Raw genomic sequence first — 22,271 nt, 5'->3', positions numbered from 1 at the left:
CAAAATAATATCGAAAGTAATTGCTTCTAGACTTAAAGAGGTCCTACCTCACATTATTCACTGCAATCAAACCGGTTACGTTAAAGATCGTTATATTGGTGAGACGGTAAGATCGATTCTTGACATCATGGATTTCACGGAAAGAGAAAATATACCTGGTCTGTTGATATTCATAGATTTTCGAAAAGCTTTTGATACTTTAGAATGGAACTTTTTGTTTAAATGCCTGGATGCTTTTAATTTTGGCCCTGAATTCAAGCGTTGGATTAGTACTTTTTATAAAAATATTCAAAGTTGTGTGATAAATAATGGAATGTCATCAGAATACTTTAATCTTACACGTGGAGTCAGGCAAGGTGATCCTTTGTCTCCATATCTCTTCCTTTTAGCTGTCGAGAGTTTAGCGATTGCCGTTAGGGAAAACGAAGAAATAAAAGGAATTGCAATTGAACAACAAGAAACTAAACTTTTACAATATGCCGACGATACAACTGCTGTTCTTTCTGACATAGAGTCAGCCCACAAACTTTTTCAGTTATTGGACAAATTTAGAAAACTCTCAGGTTTAAAGGTCAATAGTTCAAAGACAGAGGGACTGTGGTTAGGCTCTTTGAAAGGAAATGAAATGAAACCGCTTGGAATCAAATGGCCGCAAGATCCTATAAAAGCACTCGGGATCTTCTTCACATACGATAAAAAACTGCTCTTTTTAAAGAACTTCTCAGAAAAACTCGACAAGATAAAAAAATTGATCAATATCTGGTCTTCTAGAGGTTTATCTCTCTATGGGAAGGTTACTATCATCAAAACTTTGCTCCTACCGAAGGTTGTTTACATATCCTCTTTGTTACCTACCCCTGAAAATATAATTAAGGAACTAAACCAATTGATATACAAATTTTTATGGAAGGGTAAAGACAAAGTAACCAGGGTATCTGCGATAAATAACTATGAGGAAGGAGGAATCAAAATGGTTGATATTGAAAGCACGATCAAATCTCTCCGCCTCTCCTGGATGAAAAGAATCTTTAATGATAATTCCGGCACATGGAAGAAATATTTAGAATATCTTCTAACGAAGGAAGGTGGCTTCTATCTTTTCAATTGCAACTATAACATTAAAGATTTAACTATAAATTCTCAATTCTATAGAGAACTATTGAAGTGGTGGTCTGAATTTCGCACAGAAAATGCAGCTGACACCAATTGGAAAAACTTAATTTGGAATAACCACGAAATAAGAATAAACAACAAACCAGTTTTCTATAAAAGGTACTTTAATTATGGAATTCGGACCGTGGAAGATCTGCGCTTTGATCTTGACAATATTGATTCCTATGAATTACTTGCGAAACATATAGAGAAGACGAACTTTCTGGAATGGACTGGTCTACGCCATTCTGTACCGCCCAATTTAAGAAATACCAATTTTGTTCCAGATTACGCAGAACTGAATCCATCTTTTAAGATTGACGGCTGCCTTTTCGATGTTACTAAAAAGAAATCAAAGGATTACTACTCTCTTTTTGTCCGTAAAAAGGCACGCTTTCCTAATATTGCACAAAAACTTAAGTGTGAATTTAATTTATCCGATGAAGCATTGAAAAAAGCATTTTTTCTTCCTCATTCAGTTGCTTTTGAGCCATATGTCAAGGCCTTTCAGTTTAAGGTATTAAACTCGATACTTTATACAAATTCAAAATTACATAAAATCGGTTACATTGAAGATGATCTGTGTTCTTTCTGCAAACGGGAATCAGAGACAATACAACATTTCTTTTTTAACTGTTCCTACTCAATTTCCTTTTGGAAGGATTTTGAATCATATTACTTAACTTTGACAAAGCAACAAATACATCTCAATTTGAAAGATGTTGTAGTCGGTGTTCTAACTCCGGAACGTCCCTTACTAAATTATCTATTACTTGTAGGAAAAATTTACTTATGGGGTTGCAGAAGAAACAATGAACTTCCGAATATAAGAGGTTATAAATTAAAAGTAGCATTAAAGTATGAAACAGAGAAATACATTTGTACTAAAAATAATACATTAGATTTATTAAAGAAGAAATGGGAAATGTAATTGCTAAGTTGTTAACTTAGATATACATTGTATAAGGCTCAAACAGGTGTAACTTTGCTATTGGAATTCTTGTATGTAATTGTGTGATTGTGTGATGAGTGAGCGAGCGAGTGGGTAAGTAGGTTTAAGATTTATTGTAAAAACTCGTAATGTTGTTAAGTATTGTTAGTGGTATAAGTAGTAGCTTGTATTGTAAATAGTGTATGTAACTATGTGTTATGCAAATAAAAATTATTAAAAAAAAAAAAAAAAAAAAAAAAAAAAAAGAGTGTTAAATGATGACAGGTATTTTCAGGTATTAATAGGACCTTTCCTTCTGCACGAATTTTTTTTCTTTGCCTTACCCTTTGCACGATTTTTTTTTCTTGCCATTTTGGCTTGCATGAATTTTTTTTTTGTTTTTTTCCCCACCCCCCCCCCCCCATCACTTTTCTAATGGTCCGTCCCTTACAAATGAGAGAGTTAAATCCCCAGAGACGTTCCTTTTTGTTTTTCTGTCATGTAATAAGTAAGTAATTACGAGCATGTTAGAAAATACTGAGCAGAATTTTGAATGACCTTACTTGCCCCAGACATAGATATAATTCCTTGTGGGACATTTCTCATTATTATGGCTGCACAAATGTGGTCCGTTTTCATCGCTTCTCTTATGATTGTTGTATCGCTACAAGGAATTTACGCCATGCAGGCTACATCAGGTAATATCATCGTTTTAGGCGACTACTATGCTTAAACCTGTACCGCGACAAAGAAGTTTACACTGCTTTCATGCAAATAAAAAAAAGTAAGAATCTTTGGAAGGAAGGTTGGATGTCTTGGAGAAACCAGATATGTCTGTCTCTTACTTTGATCCACTGCGGCTAAATTACCATATTATTAACTATTCTTTATTGAAGCTATTTAGTTAATTGGGTGATCAGCGATCCCTGTTCCCTGTTAAACTCTCAGCTGTAAACTTATGAAGTCCAGGCAACACTTACGGCTAGCTGTACCAGATTTCTTTAGGATAAAATGATACATAATGCAGCTTCTTTAAAATAAATGTGGGAAATATCGCAATGCAGAATAAAAACATTGCGCTGTTGCGTGAAATCCCCGGGGGAGGGGGGTACTCCCTTTTAAGTGCCCGATAGGGTATGGTTTTCAGGCTTTTTTTGTCTTGAAAGGGGTATATATTTCACCCATTTTTGTCTTAAATGGGGTATCTCTTCATGAACCAATGTCAAACAGGATAGCCTTATATGCCTGCAGAGGTGTAAATTTATACGAACCTAGCCACAAGCCGAATTTTCACAAATGTTTCCGTATAGCTGACTGACGTTGATTTCGGCATTGATACTAAGCTTAATTCACGATTACAACAAAGCAAGCAAGTGAGGTACTCTTCTAAAGAGTTGGGATGTTTTGTAATAGATTTACTAGCTGGTTTACTTGCACCAGCTGAAGCAAAATCAGCTTTTGGCCGGCTGCTGGAATTTCAAGGTTACCACAAAAACGCTATCGCAGTAAATAATGACCTGGTGATAGCTTCTAAGGAGACAACTTATGTAGCGAGCTACAGAATAAATCTCTTTACTTTTCTCAAGCTTGCAAGTTCAACTTTGAAGACGGAATCGACGTTTGGAAGAAAACTGGTACAGTGTTTAACAACCAGCCGACCTATGGTGATAACCCTACAGCTCGCTAAAGGGCCCAGCCTGCCAATCAACACGGGGACTGGTGGGTTGGGGGATACGAGAATCGACCCTCCAAATGGGCGCCGGCGGGAAAAATCCAAGAAGACGGTTCCCAGGGAACTCTTACTTCCCCATTCTTTACCATCACGGGCAACAAAATTTCGTTCCTGATTTGCGGAGGCTGTGAAATAAAAACTGTGCGTGCAGAGTTGATTATTGACAGGAAGGTAGGCATAAAAATACTCTAAACCTTTTCAGACTCAGGATTTCGAATCGTTAGAGAAAGTGTTGTTTGGTACCTAGGTCTTCCTTTTCCCAGATTTGTATTCACTTATTAGCCTTGATGGAATCGAATGTCATAACTGTTTCCTGTGTCTGTAGGTTTGCGTCAATTAAGTTTCCTGTGTCTGTAGGTGAGCGTCAATTAAGTTTCCTGGGTCTGTGGGTTAGCGTCAATTAAGTTTCCTGGGTCTGTGGGTTAGCGTCAATTACTTCCTTATCGCAGAATACATTTGATGTATCCTGTTCCTCCAAGATTAATTACAATGCATAAAGCTCCTTTTTTCATCAAAAATTTGTAAGCGATTAATTATAGGTCTTCCGAACAGATATTCGCCGAAACGGTCTGTTTGGTTACCCTGCGTTTTGTGTAGCAGTGTGCCCAAATCCTTAGGGGTCTCGGTATACTCGTTCAATATGACTGCCTTGTTGTCGTTTTCTGGTGGTTTACACAGACACAGAGAATAATGGTTGCTTGTATTTGTGACATTTAAAACCCTCTGTGACGTATTGTTTTTCTATTAGTTTTGAATACTGTAATCAAATCAATGGGATGACGTGCTGTAAGAAAATACTGAGCAGAAGTTTGAATGACTGCACTTATAAATATCTTACCCCTGGCACAGTTACATTTATTTGAAGGAGGGTTCTCATAACAATCATGTGTGCTCAAAAGTGGTTCCTTTTTGCCTTTTTCCTTGCAATTTCTGCATCGCTAAAAGGGATTTACGCAAGCCCGTTAAGCGGAGCTGAATTGGATTCAGCTCAAGCCATCGCTTATGGCGACTACGATGATGTTAGCCTTTATCCTGACAAAGCAGTTGAAACGGCTTTGAGACAGATGCAAAATGCTTTGAGTCAGATGCAAAAGAAGCTAGAATCTGTGGAAGAAAGGTTGGATGTCCTAGAGAAACCAGGTATGTCTTAGTCAAGACAGTGGCTATTAATTAAATCGTAAGAAGCGTACCATGATCTAGTTCTGTTTTTGGTGACGGATAACTATGATCGCCTCTGATTCTTTTGTTGCGGTTTAGTGTGAAGTTCTCTCGTTTCTGTACAGTTTGTGTAGTTTTGTATTTAGTAGTATACAATTGAAGTGAGTTTGAGGCTTCAGTGCCTAGGACGTACATATATTTTGTTTGATGAGTTGTACTGTCCTGGGATCAAAAGTTACAAATTGAATGAGCAACAAAAATCCGGTTACAAATATCCTAGTAGGCTTCAAATATCTGATCAGCTCAATCAAAACAACAGAAATGCATAACAAAAAAAAGGTGTGACGGGAAATGACGGGCATGTACCTTATTCTTACTAATTTTAACGCGCACTTAATTTCGCGAAAAATCAAGAGCCATATTTCGCGAGTACTTAATTTCGCGATTTTGAGAGGAAGGTACAATTGGAGTGTATTAAATTTCGCGATTTTTATCTATTCTTCAATATGAAGCTTTGACCTCGAAACTGCAACAACATAATTAATCCATAATTAATCCAGTTCTGAGTCGTTCTAACTGTTCTCTCTGTCTTCGTTAATGGAGATACTCGACGGAGATTGGGTGAAACTCGGGAAACGGAGGGAATACCTTCCCGTGTGAAAATAACATAGACGAGAATAGAGAGACGACTGGAGTCAAATTAGTCCCCCCCGTCTACCATGATTTTTTAACTACAATACATCGTTTCTTTTGTCCTTCTTTCACCACAATAATTTCTCTTCTGTAGAAAAAAAGGGACCAGGGCCTGACTTGTCCCCAGCCGTCTTTTCTGTCCCTCGTGGGTCCAGGGAGACTGGGTCAAACTGAAAACGGACCGCGCTTCTTTCACTTTAATATTAATAGGCGAGACTGAGAGACGACTGAGGACGAGTCAGGACCAGGGCAGTTCTTGTCGAACTTGGAGTTTTTTCTTCCCAAAGGCAATTGCGGCTCAGCGTGTCAAACAATTGTCTAAAAACCCGCAACGACGAAACCAAAGCAAAGTTACTATAGATTTGCCTTATAGACTCTATATAAGAGTGGTTTAGGGCCTGTTTTGCAAAACTTACCAAAGGGAAGCTAAAAATACTCTAGGGCTAAAAGCGTGGTCTTTTTTTGTAGGTCTTTAAATCTGGAGTTCAGAAAAATGTTTCTTGTATTGTGGCAGTTTCTTACGGAGTTGTTTAATTATGATTGGAGATTCCTTTAGGTGTAGAAATCATTTTCTATAAAATATTTCAATAGGAATAGCCTCGAGATTTACGGATAACATATCTAATTCACGTTCCGCTCTTTAGCAAATGTTACCGGTAAACCTGAGCCTACATGCAAGTTTGACTTCGAAGACGGAATCGATGGCTGGGAGAAGACTGGTACTGCGTTTAACAACCAGCCGACCTATGGTGATAACCCTACAGCTCGCAACAGAGGACAGCCTGCCAATCAACAGGGGGACTGGTGGATTGGAGGGGCGGAGGACCGACCCAACAAAACAGCACCAGCCGGAAGAGTTCAACACGATCCTCCTCAAGGAACTCTCACTTCTCCATTCTTTGACATCAGAGGCAGATACATCTCTTTCCTCATTGGCGGAGGCTGCGATATAAAAACAGTTCGTGTCGAGTTGGTCATCGCCGACAAGGTAAGCATAATCATAATTTCATATGATGTATCAAATAATCGCGTTCACTGAGAGTTTAGAGTTGTCGGACCTTCGTTCAAACTTCCCTTGTGGACTTCTCTCCTCCCCAGATTCTTTATTCCTTTTTTAGGTTTGATTAAATGGAATGCCACATTGGGAGGCACGGTGGCGAAATGGTTAGTTCACAGTACTCCAGATCAAGCGGTCCGGGTTCGAGCCCTAGCCGGCGTAATTGTGCTGTGTTTTTGGTTAAAAACTTTATTTCCGCAATGCCTTTGCGCCGAACTCCGGATCGAGCGGTCCGAATTTCAGCCCCGGTCGGGGTTACTGTGTTGTGTTCTTGGGCAAGACACTTTACTCTCTTAGTGCCATTTCTCCACCCAGGTGAATAAATGGGTACCGGCGACATAATGTTGGGGAGTAACCTACGACGGACTAGCATCCCATTCAGGGGGGAGTAGAAATATTCCAAGCCGCTTAATGCTACGGAAACCGGGATAAGTTTCGGCAGTGTGGGCCGCATGGTTTCCCCACTTTCTTTTCCCAGGTGTTAAAATGGGCACCCGTGATTTAAATGCTGGGTGGTAGTCTTACGATGGTCGAACATCATATCGAGGGAAAGGAAGTTCCTTCAACAATTACGTACTTTCTTCTAAATCTTGCAGAATATATACTTTTTGTCGTATTTCAGGTTGTCAAAACAGCGACCGGCAAATGCACCGAGACGATGGCTCCCATGATCTGGGATGTCGCAGCTTTTATTGGTTACAGTGCACGCGTTAGATTGGTGGACTTCAGCTCGAGTGCATGGGGCCACATCAACTTTGATGACCTGAGAGGGGACATTAGCTGTGGACGAAGCTGAGACAAAGTTTCTTTTATAGCAAAGTACAGTTCCATTTCTTACTTAAACGGTACGAGCAAATGGAAGAGAAAGATGGAGTATTAAAAAATGTAGTCAAAGGGGAAATTGTAAGGCTCTGTTTTTTTTTTTTTAAAAACTACTTGTAAGCTGTTTACAATGTGAGAAATAAATCTTGAATTTAAACGTAACTCAGTGTTGGTGCCATTTTGTGACTTGATGTACGTACGTACGTACGTAGATATTTGCCCTCTGATTAGGCTGTTACCGTTTTTTCTCCTTTTACCGTCGGATGCATTTTTACTAATTTCAGGTCGGTGGGTCGTATTTGAACCCTTAAAAAATCAGGGGCAATCTACTAGGACTAGCATCATTGCCGTTGAGGTTGGAAACAACGAAATGTGGTTACAAAATCAACATGGCGGCAATAAAAAAAGAAAAAAAATCGATGTCGTGGTTAAAATCAGCTGAGGAAAGCGAAAACAGATGATCCACCAAGGCTTCTTTGCGATCTGCCTGTATCCACGAGTTTTTTTGATTTTGATTTTTTATTTTGAAAACCCCAAAGTGTGGGTCGGTCGGACCAAGGTGAACGAAGACGGCCTTTTTGGAAAATGGGGGCGTCGTGAGCGGAGACCAGATTTGCGTACTTTGTCTGAAACTTTACTGATCTAAGGCTTGGGCCAAACTGGAACTAAACTGGGCGAATTAACTTCATGGTAAGTTTGTCCGACTCAGTTGAGTTCGTCCGACTGAATTAAGATCGACTAACACGTTCTACTCGTCTGCTTCAGACGGATAGAACGTGTGAAGATCGACTGTGGGACAAACGTCGATCTTTTCATGAAATGAACTTAATAAATTTATTTTAAATTTGTATGTTAACGATTTTAGCCTCGAAATATTCGTTCTTGCTGGTCTGAATTTGGTTCGACGGTCGGTTCGACGAATTATGTTCGACGTTTGATCCGACGGTCGAGCTTTACTTGTTTGGGTCGACCAAAACTGCAATTTAGTTCGTCTCATGTAAAGTTCCACGTTTGGTCTGGGCCTACGTTTGCTAGCACACAGTATATTTTTCTATGGCAAATCAGTGTTCGTTTGCAAAAACAAAACGAAAAGAGAAAAAAGAGAAAGAATGAATAAATCGCTTTTATTTAATTACGGTATAGTTACAATAAGATAAGAAATTTTTTTACGTGAAAGCCGTATGCAAATATAAGTACTGAATTCATTAAAGTGCAATATGTAAACGAGCAAAGTTATGATACTAAATCTTTTCTTGTTTTATATTAAAATAGTTAAAATGAAAAGAAGCAATAACACCAAAGACTAATGATTAAGTGCCGGTTTGAGGGCCACCGATCAGTTCCTTTTAAAAATGCTTTAAGATTTAGCTGATTTCAAGTTCTGAGGGGAAAAGTTTCGTATTTGTAACCATCGATGATGATTACTCTCGGCGAATAAAACGAATGGCCATAATTCTTGCACAACGACAACGCTGTATAAAATTAATGCGGCAGCATTTACAGTATTTGTTCTCCCCTATACGGAAACGAACTTTTCGAACGAAATGTTGTTTCTACCTATAACTCACGTGAAACAACAGGAACAGCAATGCCAAAACTTTTCCATCATTTCTCGTGCAAATCTCACAGTCACAACTCTGTAGGGACGGCGTAGCGTATTTTGAAGTGGGGGGAGGGGGGGGGGGGTGAAAACGAGCGCCGGAGGCGCGAGTTTGTAGGGGGGCCTCCTCCCCCAGAAAATTTTGAAATCTGCAGGCTTGGAAATCGTGTTTGCAGCATTCTCCGCGAGATACGTCTTGAAATAATTAGCCCGGATAAAGCGTGAAATGAAAGGTACTTTTAGTGCTTACAGCTATGTTTTGGAGGTTATTTCTCGGACTTCCGGTCTCCTACGCTAACCTACGAGGTTTTTTGACACAAGCTTCCCGTCTGTGGGAAGCAAGCACACGCTGAGAAAATGTTAAAAATATGTAAAAGCGAAACGTTTTCGACGAGGTTTGTATAAAGTTGTAGCTGTGTTAATTTGTTTTGACTTAATCAAGCAATAACAATTTAAACACTAGTTTCATCCGGCAAATACTCTTATGTATTTTCTCGAATAATTACTGTACAAGAATCGAAATAACATTAACAGAAGTAGTGTGCTATTAAGTCAACAATGCTTTGAGAAACGATCCCCTGCTAAAACATGCAACTAGAATGGCAATAACGTTCAATAACGGTAACTTCATTTATATCATAGATACTGAGATTTTCTTACGAAAAAACGATTGCGTACAAATGATACGTAAAATGCATTAGCCAATAGGAAAGGCGAACGATGAAAACTCACTAGTGAAAAAACGTCGTTCGTCCAATCACAAGCGCGAACGACGAAAACTCACCTGTGAACAACACGTATCGCCATTTTGATTCTCGTCGTAAACACCGGCGACATGGCGGAGACACGTTCAAGGTTTGTTAGTGTTTTTAACGGCTCCACTGAGTCGTTTATATTGCAGAACAGGAAAACCAAAACACTATAAAGAAAACAAACAAGACGGCCTTGTTGTCACAACGTTTCTTCAAACAAAAGAGAAACACGAAGCGAGATAACCGAAATTCCTCCTGCCGAGTTGAATAAACCTTTGAGTAAATTCGCACAAAGGAAGGACAAGAATACGGGCCGTCTTCACTCCGACGGATTGTAGCGAGTTTTGATTCAGATGATGACTAAGACACTGCAGGTTTGTCCTTGGTTTTGGCAGACTATTTTCTTGATTTAATTTGGTAAAAGTTCGCTCGAGTTCGCGTTGAGTTATTCAGCGTTTAGCGCTGTTTTGTTGTGTTAAAACATTAAACTGGAACTCGCAAGTTTTGTACAAGTCTCAGTCAGGTTTTCTATCAAAAGTTGTTTCTGTAAAAGTTGTGAGAGTATAAACTGACGTCTCATTTCTTGTGCTACTTCATTAAAGATGTGATTTTGAAAGACAAACATGTTTTAGTTATTTTAGTTTATGGCAGATGAATGGGTTTCCTAAACACGCGCTTAACTGATAAAAAGTCGAGCGATTTAATTTGCTTTTCAAAAACCTCGGTATCTATAAAATAAACAAATTACACCATGGAAAATGCTTTGTACGATTTTTATTCACTCGTAGAGTTGTATCAGAAAACTCACTCGTTCGCTACGCTCACTCGTTCGTTTTCTGATACTACTCAACTCGTGAATAAAAATCGTACGCGCGCATTTTCCATGGAGTAATCTCTATTTGATACCTAAAAAAAGTAATAAATAACCTGAAGAGAATACTTTCGTTTTAATTTCTTGTTCTCTTTTTTTAATTTCTTTATCCGTACCATATACTAAAACAAAATAAAATGTAATCCTCCTCAAAAGTGGAGGAACAGCAATGCCAAACAGAATGCTTCTGTCACTTTTACACCTTTACACCTGCTCGCCATTCTAATTGGGATAATGGCATGCTGTGCGGCCAGTTTCATTCTCAACCCCATAGCCCTTTCGTTTCTCTTAGCCGGCTGGGCCTTGGCACGAGGAAACGAAGGGCTCTGGGGACACAGGATTTCCAGTCCTAGATTCTAGGACTTCCGGTCTTCATGTATGCAGTCATGAAGTTTCAAAAGAATGTATGAGAGAGTCGTTACGTTTTTGACTTCCGTTTAGGAATTCTTTATTCCAAACAGCCAATCAAAAAGTTTTGAATTAATTCAAAAATCCTATGTCCCCAGAGCCCTCCGTTTCTCGTGCCAAGCCGGCTAAGAGAAACGAAAGGGCTATGGGGACGAGAATGGGCCAGTCTTTCCTAGGTTTTGCGCGGCCAGTTTGATTCCCTCAGTCTTTCCTAGGTTTTGCGCGATGTCTTGGGCACATAAACATATTTTTAACCTGTTGGGCGTTTTTACTAAAATAGTCAGCCCGTAGCAAAATAATTTTGCTCTCCGTAATATTTTCCTTCGATAAGTAAAGTCGCCTCAGGTGAGCCGTAATATCACTGTTACATTCACTAAGAGAAACCAGCTTACTCTGTCCTTTAAATTCTCCACATCCGCTTTCATTTTGAAAGCAAATGTGGAGAAGAAACGAAGATGTAAAGCGGATGTGAAGAAGTTGAAAAAGCCATTTCTCCTATTTTAGGGTACATTGCGTGACAACAATTCTAATTAGCATATGACATGAAAACTTAAAAGAAAATTAAGTTGAATTCTGTCTTTTTAAGGGTTTTCAGTTGCCGAGAGATAAAACTGAAGAAGGACTACGTTTGAGAAGAAATAAATTTGAATCTTTAAGGTTTTGTCTTGCTGAAATCGACAAACCCGTTGTAAATAAGTCTAAAAACCAATGCAGTTTACCGCAATGGTGTGAAAATCATTGTGAAATGCAAAACCAACGGTAAAATTAACAACGAGCTGTAAACTACAACTTGATTTTGTGAACAAAGGAATTATATACTCGCCTTTTGAAGGACTTCGAGGCCTTTCATTAATTCCATTACTATTTTGTCCTTTCACATTCTTTAAGTAAGGAGATGGGGTAATATAAGAAAGGGGTATACTTTATCTGGTATTGTATTAATGATTGCCGTCGAAATCATGGCGAAAATTGCAATAAGAAATGAAGAAATGAGGATAGGAGTTCAATTCAAGGAAAACGAATTTAAACGGTCCTCGATATGTTACATAAAGACATAGCTTTTATTCATACTCAAATGGGCATCAGGTGGTCTTCGAAGTTTGCGTGCCTTGGTGTTGCTTTTCCCAAGAACTCATTAAGGTCGGGACACACTAGGCGACAAGTCACTACAACATGTCGCGGCGACAAGTTGCTGCAACATGTTGCCTCGTGTGTCATAGTGCATTCTTGCGATAATCTTTGTCGCTGCGACAGAATTTTGTCACTGCGATGTGTCGCACGAATTTTAACCAGTTTGAATTCGTGCGACACATCGCAGCGACAAAATGACTGAAAGCAGCGCTGTCGCAGCGTGTTACACGTCTGCGACAAGTAGCTGCTAAAAAATATAAATTCACTAATGAGAGAGCGTCATTTATTTGTGCCATGAATTGGAAAACTAGTTCACATTCCCACTCTTCAAAACTCGCTGCGTGAGCACCGAACAAGCGCCTTGTCGCAGCGATTTGTTTTAAAGCAGTACATACGAATCAACTTGTCGCAGAGACCTGTTGCTCCGACTTGTCGCCTAGTGTGTTCCGACCTTTACAACATTAAAATTAGGCGACAGGCGTGTGTAGTGCTTCAAAACAATCACTGAAACAAGGCGCTTGTTCGGTGCACAAGCAGCAAATTTGGAAGAGTGGGGATGTGAACTTGTTTTCCAATTTAATATGACGAAAATACATGACGCTCTCTCATTGGTTAATGTACATTTTGTCGCAGGGACTTGTCTTAAAAAAGATTATCGCAAAAATGCACCATGTCACACAAGGCAACATGTTGCAGCAATTTGTCCCGGCGACATGTTGCAGCGACTTGTCGCCTAGTGTGTCCCGACCTTTAACGTCTGGGCTTAAAGAGATCTTCCACTTCATACAAAGAAAAATTATCATCACACTACAGAGAAGACTAGAGGATGACATCAAATCAATCAAATGGAAAATGTTTTTGCATGAAATGTAAGGAAAAATCTATTATTTTACTTACGTTCATGCTGCAACCTTCTTCAGCTCCAAATTTAAATGCCTGTAACTGAACGACTTAGTCATTAACATTTTCATTTGAGTTGAAGAAAGTTTCAGCAGCAAACCGTGAAGTCCTGATAAGCCTTTTCTTAGTTGATGATCTATTATACTGATATTTTTTCACTTGTTTCTTACTTTTACGATGCATTTAAATAGACGAGGAGTGCAGTGGCAGAAAAATCATGAGAACACGATACGATCAATTTGGCACTGACAATTTGTGATACGTAGTTGTAATTGAGAGCGTATCCCATTACTGATACCAAAAAGCTCTTGGCCATTTACACAGGAAATGCCAAAATACGGTAGACATGGATGAAATGCATATTTCCATTAAAAATAAATCTTAGATAGCCATCTAACAACATTAATGTCAGTTCTAATGTACCCCATGCAGTAATGTATGCGTGCTATATTTAGCGACCTTAATTGGGTTTTATCATGATTGCCTTAAAATCCACTTAAAGAATTATATCTTCAGAAGCAGGGGGGGCTGGCAGCGAGGTCTGGGACGAGTTTCGATGATCGCCCCAGTTAAGAAATATGGCCGAGTAGGACTAAGTACCGGTTTAATTGAAAACAAAGATGGCGGAGTTTATGGCGGACGGTCGTTTGCGAAGGTTCGTTTTTTTCATAAACGTTTCGAGAACTGTTTCCACGTTCGAACATCCAGGGGTTCGTTTAAGCACTTTTTATCTAAATTTCGATTTTTAAGAAGTATCACAGGTGAAATTTACGCCGCAAACCGGCGAACGGGACCACCACTGCGTTTTTACATCCCAGTGAAGACAACGAAATCTCACAGCAGAATATTTTTAGTAATTGTTTCATACACTGGATAAGCTGAACGATCTTTATTTCTGGACTAGACGCCATGACGGTAAGGGTAGCCATTTTCGGACAGTTTTTTTTTTTCTGTAAGACTTAGATCAAGCCGTAGTTGACGTAGTTGTTATTGAGAAAGTGCAGAAGGTTTGATATGACTCGTTTTGTTTTATTTCGCAATTTAATAAGCCTCAGAGCCTAGTTAGAATTTGAATATAAGAATATAATATCTAGAGTAACATGGAACTGAAATACAGTTTATCGAAATAAAATATATCAAAATTTAATTGGCCTGCCAGTATTTTTTATTTTATGTTTTGCACCAGTTACAATAACATTTTTTCATGTTCAATTAGTGTTGTAAGATTAGGTGGTAATGTTTGCAGCAGTTTTCTTTATTTAAACTTTTGAACTGGGCATGTCTTCGTGATAATGGCGCTCACTGAGAAAGCTGGTGGGGTAACCTTGCATTTAGACTTTGCCTATCACACCTGTGGGATGAGAATTGAAACTTGCAGGAGGCTGGTTGGTTGTAGAATGCTCCAGTCATGGTCAGTCACCTAAAACTTAGTGACCACGGTTTGCTGTATTTCCTTGAGGAAAAAAATGAAACTTGAGTTCTGAGGGGGCTTAAAATGTTTTCAGCAATGCAAAAACATTTGAAATGAAATGCTTTTACCAATAATGATGAAATGCTTTTACCAATAATACCATGGTGGAGTTTGCAAAGGATCTGCTCCTCTAATGTACATGTGTGTACCCTGGTAGAGAAATAATTGAGACACTGCATGGGATCTGACACTTTTAAAAATCCTATTGAGACTTACTTAACCTGTTGATTCTTAACTGCCCTACCTGTCCAAAGAAAAAATCAATTTCTACTCGCATCCAGTTGAATAATCTTCCTGCTGACCAGGAAAAAGTTTCAAATGTAAGTGTAAAAAAAATATATGTAAAATAAAGTTGTTTACAGTGGTCATGCCCTTAACTTCAAGGGAAACAAAAATTTTAAATGAACATAAAGTTACAAATTCCAACTAGCAGGAGGCAGACCAGTTCTCTATCTACAAAGATAAAGGATTTGATCTCAGACAACCAGAAAAATTCAGCTTGTTGCTGGGTAGAGGAATTTGACCTGGGATCTTAGAATTACAAACCAGTACCAAAACCACTTGGCTACACTTCTCCTGAAAGTAGTGTAGATGATAGATGAGAATTTTTAGGGTGGGGGAAAACAGTATTGCAATAATAATATTGTAGAATTTTTTTATTACCGGCAAGGGGTGCATCCCCATGAGTAGCTCATTTGGAGATGTGAAATAAACCCTGGGAGAAAAATTACCCGGTAAGTATGGTAGGTCAATGTACTTGTTTGCAACAGACATTCCATTGTTGATGGGCAAATTTATCATTTTTCCAGTGCTGAAGTGTTTCCAGTACATAAGACAAGCATTTACTTTACCACCTTTAAATGCTGTAATTAAATTGTGATCTCTCTGACCCTGTTCAACCAGAGTATTTACCCAAAACATAATTAACGGGTTCTGTTTGTGTCAGAAGGCACTTCAGATTGCACAGTTTAGGTAATTGAAGCCATACCCTCTGTAATTATTATTATTTTTAACATTTAAATTTAAGTGAAGAAATTTATTCTTTTTGGATTTCTTTGCCTTGTTGACTTCAGCTTGATCTTGTACCGGCAAAGGAAAAAAAAGGAACATCGAAATTTAATATCTCTTTAAGATTACCTTAGAAAACGTTTATTCTCCTGTGCCAGTGGGCGGATGGAAAATGCTTTGAAATTCGATTTTCAACCGAAAGCAACTCGGCACTTTATATGCAATTTCCGGTTCTAGAATAGACGTTCAATCAGAAGATGAATTTCTCAAAAATAACTTCTATGTTTTATACGCAAACTACATGTGTAAGCTTGTATAAAGACACAGAACTTGAGACAGGTACTGTATATAAAATGTAAACTTTAATAAAGCTTAGCAGGTCAACCCTACTTGACAGGGGTAGTCGTGAAACACTTCGAGGCCAATGAAGGACACTGTTACTGAATTTTCTGTTAAGTGAAGGAGAATCGCGGTCGAAATAATTTCTTTTGCTGTGCAGGCGTGAAGATGAGATAACACTCGACTGGGAAAATCTCAGCCCATGCAGTATACACAGAAACTTGTCCCGAAACATGTCACTCGCTCCTTGCTCATTTAAATTTTTAACTGCTCTACTAACCTAAAACAGAGCTGATCCTTCATTACATTAGTCTTGATTGTCTCAGAACTGCCACAAAAAATTATAACGGGAAGTAAACGGCAATAACCAACAGCGAATTCGTTTTCTACAGTCAACTCGACACGCGACGCCATGTTGTTTCCTTTTTTGCCAAGGCATTGTGCGCATGCTCCGTACGGTTCTCGAGTGATTGACAGATTTCTTAACTGGGGCGATCATCGAAAGCGGAAAAGCGGTAAGATCAAAGATAGCTGCCAGCCCCCCCTGTTCAGAAGGTTGCATCGATCTTCTCATGGCAAACAGAAAATACTACGTTCAGTGAATTGTAAAGGTTTTGAAGGAAAGTTTAAAATGTTGATATCATTAAAACGACGGATATAACGGCGTAATTCCAAACTTGCCAGCATTACAAAATAAATGTTTTCCATGGCAATATTAAGTACCCTAGAGACACTAGCTAGCGCCTTAAAATGTCTTGGAACAATAAATGTTACTAGGCAACTGTAGGTTTATGCATCCTTAAAAGAATCCTACTCTTAGCTTGATGTTATCCAATCCATGTTAATTTAACTTACGAGGGATTTGGCGAATGTTATGTACAACGTGTGCATTGTTCCTCTCGCCTGATGAAGGCAGATAACAAAAGGATAACCTAAGTTTACGATGAATGGAGTTATTATGATGATGAATGACAGAGACCTGTAAACTTCCGGATATCACTCGGACTGACAACGACCAATCATATCACACAAAACGGTATTAACATTACCACAAGTTTAAATGACTTAGTGAAAAATTCATTCGACCTCGCAGAGCGTAATGTCTTTCGTGGGCAATGGAGGGTAAACAGTTTTTGTTGTTTATCCTCTTTCAAGGGATGATTAATACAAACGTTTTCGCCTTCGAAGGAAACTCCACATCCTTTCGTTCAGCCTACTTCGAGACGAAGAAAAATAAGCGACTTAAGGGCCATGTTGTTAAACGCTTTGAGTCACCCAGTTTGTTATCGTGCAGTTATGAATGTATGAGAAACAAATGGTGTACTTCCACAAACTTCAAGTTGTCTTCCAAAAATGACGGCAGAGGAACTTGTGAGTTAAACAAGCACGACATCTCTCTCATCAACGACAAAATAGTTTTTCATGAACAAGAAGGCGTTACATTTTCCATGTACTTTAAGGTAAAAATATTATTGACTACCTTATTACATGAAATTTTCGCGACACAAATTTTGCGAATTTCGCAATTCTAAAAAAATCGCGAAATTAAAGTGACGCGAACAATAAGTGTCGCGAACATAACATGACGCGAATATTAAGTGACTCGCATATGTCAGCAATCAATGTAAATGGATGTTCTCGTCAATTGACTCACTTGTAGACATTGACAGAACTGCTCTGTTGTTGCTATTGCCGAGATTAAATCCACCCCCTGCGTTTTTGTTAATTTTGACGTTATTGTTCCTTCGATTAAGTCGTTTTATATTATTCAAAGGCATGTCAAAATATATTAATTGCCAAGAATGTAAATTGTGTCTCACTCAAAAACGCGAAATTTAAGTGATTCAAAATACAAAATTTTCGCAAAATCGCGAAATTAACGTGTCGCGAAAATTTCATGTAATATAAAGGGAGTCAAAAATATTCAAACTTGCATCTTCTGTAACATTTGCAATGAAGAGGGCGAAAGTTTCTACCGAAAGATGTCAACTTCAATACGTTAATTTAGGCTTTCTTTCTATCATAACTGTGTTTTAACCATTTTACAAGCCATTATAGAGCTTTATCTCCGGAGACCCTCATGATTGCCGATAAAATAGTAAGTCTGGCGATTTATGTGCAGAGTGAAGACTGAAATGTTTAAATTAATCCCATGCAGGCAGATGAAGGGGAAGTAGAGTGAAGAAGACACAGAAACGCAGAAGATTTATAATTTGGGATCGAACTTATCAAATTTGTTAACTTATCTTATATCGAGGTCCTTGTTTTACTTTCTAGTGATTCCTTTGATTTTACGTCGAATTGAGTATGTAAAAGGAACAGTTATTGTTAATTTGAAAAAAAAAAAAATGTTGAACCCTCTGTAGACTAATTTTCACCAAATGAATTTGTGGGGCTGTAAAATGTTTTTGAAAATAATCATTTATCACCCCTTGTATGTTGTGACGTGGGAAAGATTTCTCACCAGAAAAGAAGCTATTCGCTCTTTCTGCGGGTTGCTAAGTATGGCTAAATTTAGGCTCATGGCATCGTAGAATAACATTTATTTATCAAGAGAATTGTCGTGCTCGTTTTTCTCAATACATTCAGGATTCTTGTCAAAGGAAACAATGTCAGAACCATGGTATATGCGAGCCTGATGATCTTGGACGGAATACTTACCACTGTGTCTGCAAGGCAGGATTTGCTGGGACTCACTGTGAAGGTACTGGTATAGAGCAGAATCATTTCTCTGAAAATTCTAATTGAACACATCGACATCTGAAGATTTTTCCAAAAACATTTGGACATTTTACAAAGACATGCCTTTCTTTCCACTAGCATCGCAGTTTATGACTTGTTTTCTAGGGCATGCGAAAAAGTCAAAGTTAAGAGTTTTGGGGGTCTAAAAGTGCTCTACCACTTTAGGGTTTTTCTTTTCTTTTTCGCTTTCTCTTTCACTCTTTTTCTTAACTTTTTGTTGCACTTGTTGACCTTCTAGTGGGCTTGCTCTCATGCCTTAGTTCAAGAATTCTGGAGAAAGCATCATCCTCGCAAAAACTTTTTTAACATGGAGCAGCAAGGGATGGCGGAAATTTTCCTTGCATTTTTCACTGAAATTTCTATGCGTTGTCGTGCATGTTTAATTTTAGGCTAGAATGATGCAATCACGGTCATCTAGGTATCATTGGAAAAGTGATTTCCTGCAGAAATGGTGCAGTGCATTAGTCAAGTAGTGAAGGGACGTTGGTTTAATGACGAGCCAATTTATCAAAATCCTGTAACTATAGTCTTATCCAGTGTAACGTTATTGGATTAAGATCACTTTTCAAGACATGCGACTGCCGATCTCTTACACACATGAATGTGATGCGAAGAAAAAAGTTAAAAGAAATTCATTTAAATCACAACTTCTTACCCAATAACTTGCATTTTCTGTAATTCATAATCTAAACTTAAGCTTTACATTGAGCGTTGCTTTCCTGTTTCTGTGCTGTTTCATAGCATGCAAGTTTGACTTTGAAGACGGAATCGATGGCTGGGAGAAGACTGGTACAGTGTTTAACAACCAGCCGACTTATGGTGATAACCCTACAGCTCGCAACAGAGGACAACCTGCCAATCAACAGGGGGACTGGTGGATTGGAGGAGCGGAGGACCGACCCTCCAATCAACACCAGCCGGAAATATACAAGATGACCCTCCCCAAGGAACTCTCACTTCTCCATCCTTCAAAATCAGTGGACAGAACATCTCGTTTCTGATTGGTGGAGGTTGCGATATTAATTCTGTCCGCGCAGAGTTAATCATAAATGGTCAGGTAGGCTTTCTTTCAATCACGATTAACTTTAAAGAAATCATCCAAGATGAATCAAATTTAGGGGACTCCGGATTTATAAGGCGTTTGAACTTAAAAGGTATTTGAAGCCGATTGCCTTCACCTGACGATTTCAGTGATGAATTCAAACATTAAAGGGGTTATGTCACGCAATTTTAGGCAATTTCGGCACTGACCGACTGGTCATAGAACCTTGCAAACAAAACACGTAAATGGGTAGGTTTCGAGCTAACATTACACACGATTTGATAGACTGGTCAATAACGGATTTGTCGTATAAATAATAAAGTCGTTAATTGAGAACTGAGTTTAAGGGAAGCTCACAGGCATCCCAAACGAGCAAGATGGGCTCATCTTGGCCGCTTGGGTGGCCAATCACAACGTATAGGGATTACCTTATTTTGCGCGATCTCGCGGAGCCAGCCTTAGAAGTATAATGGTTAAGGCTCAAGCCAGCATGTGCATATCTTTTTGGACAATATAGACACCAAAACTCACACACAGGGTGAGACCCTCGCCATATACTTTCATATTTTGCAGGCTGTCAGGAACGAGACCGGTAGCTGCACTGAGACGATGACTGGTAAAACCTGGGATGTCGCAGCATTTGTTGGTGAACGCGCATGCTTCAGACTGGTTGACTTCAGCTCTGGCCTTTGGGGTCACATCAACTTCGATGACCTGAAAGGCGACATTAGTTGCAAGCAAGACTGAATTGTGTTCCTTGGTGTATAATTACATCGGCACAAAAAAATGTGTTTGGACTGTAAAACTCATTAATAATTCATAAAGAAAATACAAAAGAAATTAATGTTTAATGAGTGTCTTTATATCTGATAAAGACACGGCTAAACTTTACGTCCAATTTTCTAGGCCAAAATAACCCCAAATCTAAATATTAGTACAAGAATGAGTTGATCTACATCAGAAGATTTTTAAGATTTTTAAAATTGGTACGCGTCTAACCACCGGCTCGAATAAAATGTTTAGTGCAAACGATTAGCCGTGCTGAACCAACTCCTTTCAATTCTCCTTTCTGATGAAACTTAAAAATAAATAAAAAAATAAATCCCTTTATTTAAGTGTCAATGTATTTAGCACTGTTGTGCTAATTATGGACACTGTAAATAAATAAACAAATATTGCAAATCGAACATAACAGGCTTGTTAAAAACCCCAACTGGCAGGAGGCTAACCAGTTGGCTATTTTCTAAGCGTAAAGAAGATGAATTCGGGACGACCGAAGACAAATCTATCTAGTGTCAGGGAGGTGGATTTGAACCCATGCCCCCGAATTATTTGCATTAGCCGCATAAGTTGTATTAGCTGATGATTTGGCCGTGTTTTTAAATAAAGATTATCCATTACAAGTCAAGCGCCCTACCACTAGGCCACGCCGCCTCCTAATATATTTAATATATTTGCAGAAATTCCACTCGATCGACATGGTGGTGTGAGAAATGTGTGTTTTAAAATAAATAGCTGCCAAAACAATCTTATGAACATCCAAGTGAGTGAGTGAGTGTGAGTGAGAACTTTATTAAAGTGTCAAAACCTTATAGCCTGGGAATAATACACCATACTAATAAGGGGACACTGCTAACACGGCTATAAACATTTTGGGATTTACTTAGTCGATCTAGATTCACTTGTAACTGAGTTTAAATGCAGCAAGGTAGCAACTTTCCCTTAAAGGGACTATGTCACGGAGATTTCGCAGATTTTTGGTCTAAACTGTTCTGAAATTAATGGAAGGCAACCTAACTCATATCTTTGAACATCTAAAGTAAGATATAATCTTAATTTGTGGAAAGAAATCAAGCTACGGCTATAAAAATCGATTTTTTGAAGACGCGCGGAAACAATTTGAAAACGTTTGCCTTACGTTTTCAAATATGCAATCCGTTTCCATCCGCGCCATCCGCAGCCAATAATGCTAATTAACAGTTTCAGTGCTCTAATATAGCAATTTTTAACAAAAATGGACTATTATTTCTAGGTTTCAAGCGACAAAAATATAAATTTTAGCTGTTCAAAAATCTGGTAAAATCCGTGACATAGTCCCTTTAAAAGTGAAAGCTTTTTTACTTGTAAACTTGTACAAAGTTTGTACTAAGTTCAGATTTCAGTTAGATTTGTAGACTATTTATAACCTTCTGAAAACGCCCATTGAAATTGGGAAATGCGGCAGATGTTTTCAAAGAGAGAATTTAGGTTTATTTTTTATTTTTGCCGACCCAATTATGATTGCGTTTTATATTTTCGTCGATTTTCAGCATTTGTATCACAACCGACTGAATGACCTTAGTACATAGAATGTCCGCCACATCAAACGTTCACGTTTTTGCTATTTTGTTAAAGAAAACTGTCGCAAAAAATAAGAATTCACAATAAGTAGGATAAATTGAAAGACGTGCATTAGGTTAATC

General features: G+C 38.5%; 1 pseudogene across 1 annotated transcript; it reads left to right on the top strand.

Moving 5' to 3' along the window:
* The first annotated feature begins 2,822 nt into the window (after positions 1–2,822).
* LOC144652680 (uncharacterized) lies at positions 2,823–20,587 on the top strand (annotated as a pseudogene). Its single transcript, XR_013570589.1, has 6 exons — positions 2,823–2,919; positions 3,678–4,955; positions 6,311–6,654; positions 7,346–7,514; positions 19,509–19,824; positions 20,383–20,587. The product of XR_013570589.1 is annotated as an uncharacterized LOC144652680 (transcript).
* The last annotated feature ends 1,684 nt before the right edge of the window (positions 20,588–22,271 follow it).

The sequence above is a fragment of the Oculina patagonica genome, chromosome 4, assembly GCF_052425735.1.
Source record: "Oculina patagonica isolate OP01 chromosome 4, crgOcupat, whole genome shotgun sequence".
Taxonomy (NCBI): domain Eukaryota; kingdom Metazoa; phylum Cnidaria; class Anthozoa; order Scleractinia; family Oculinidae; genus Oculina; species Oculina patagonica.
This window is presented reverse-complemented; position numbering and strand designations above follow the sequence as displayed.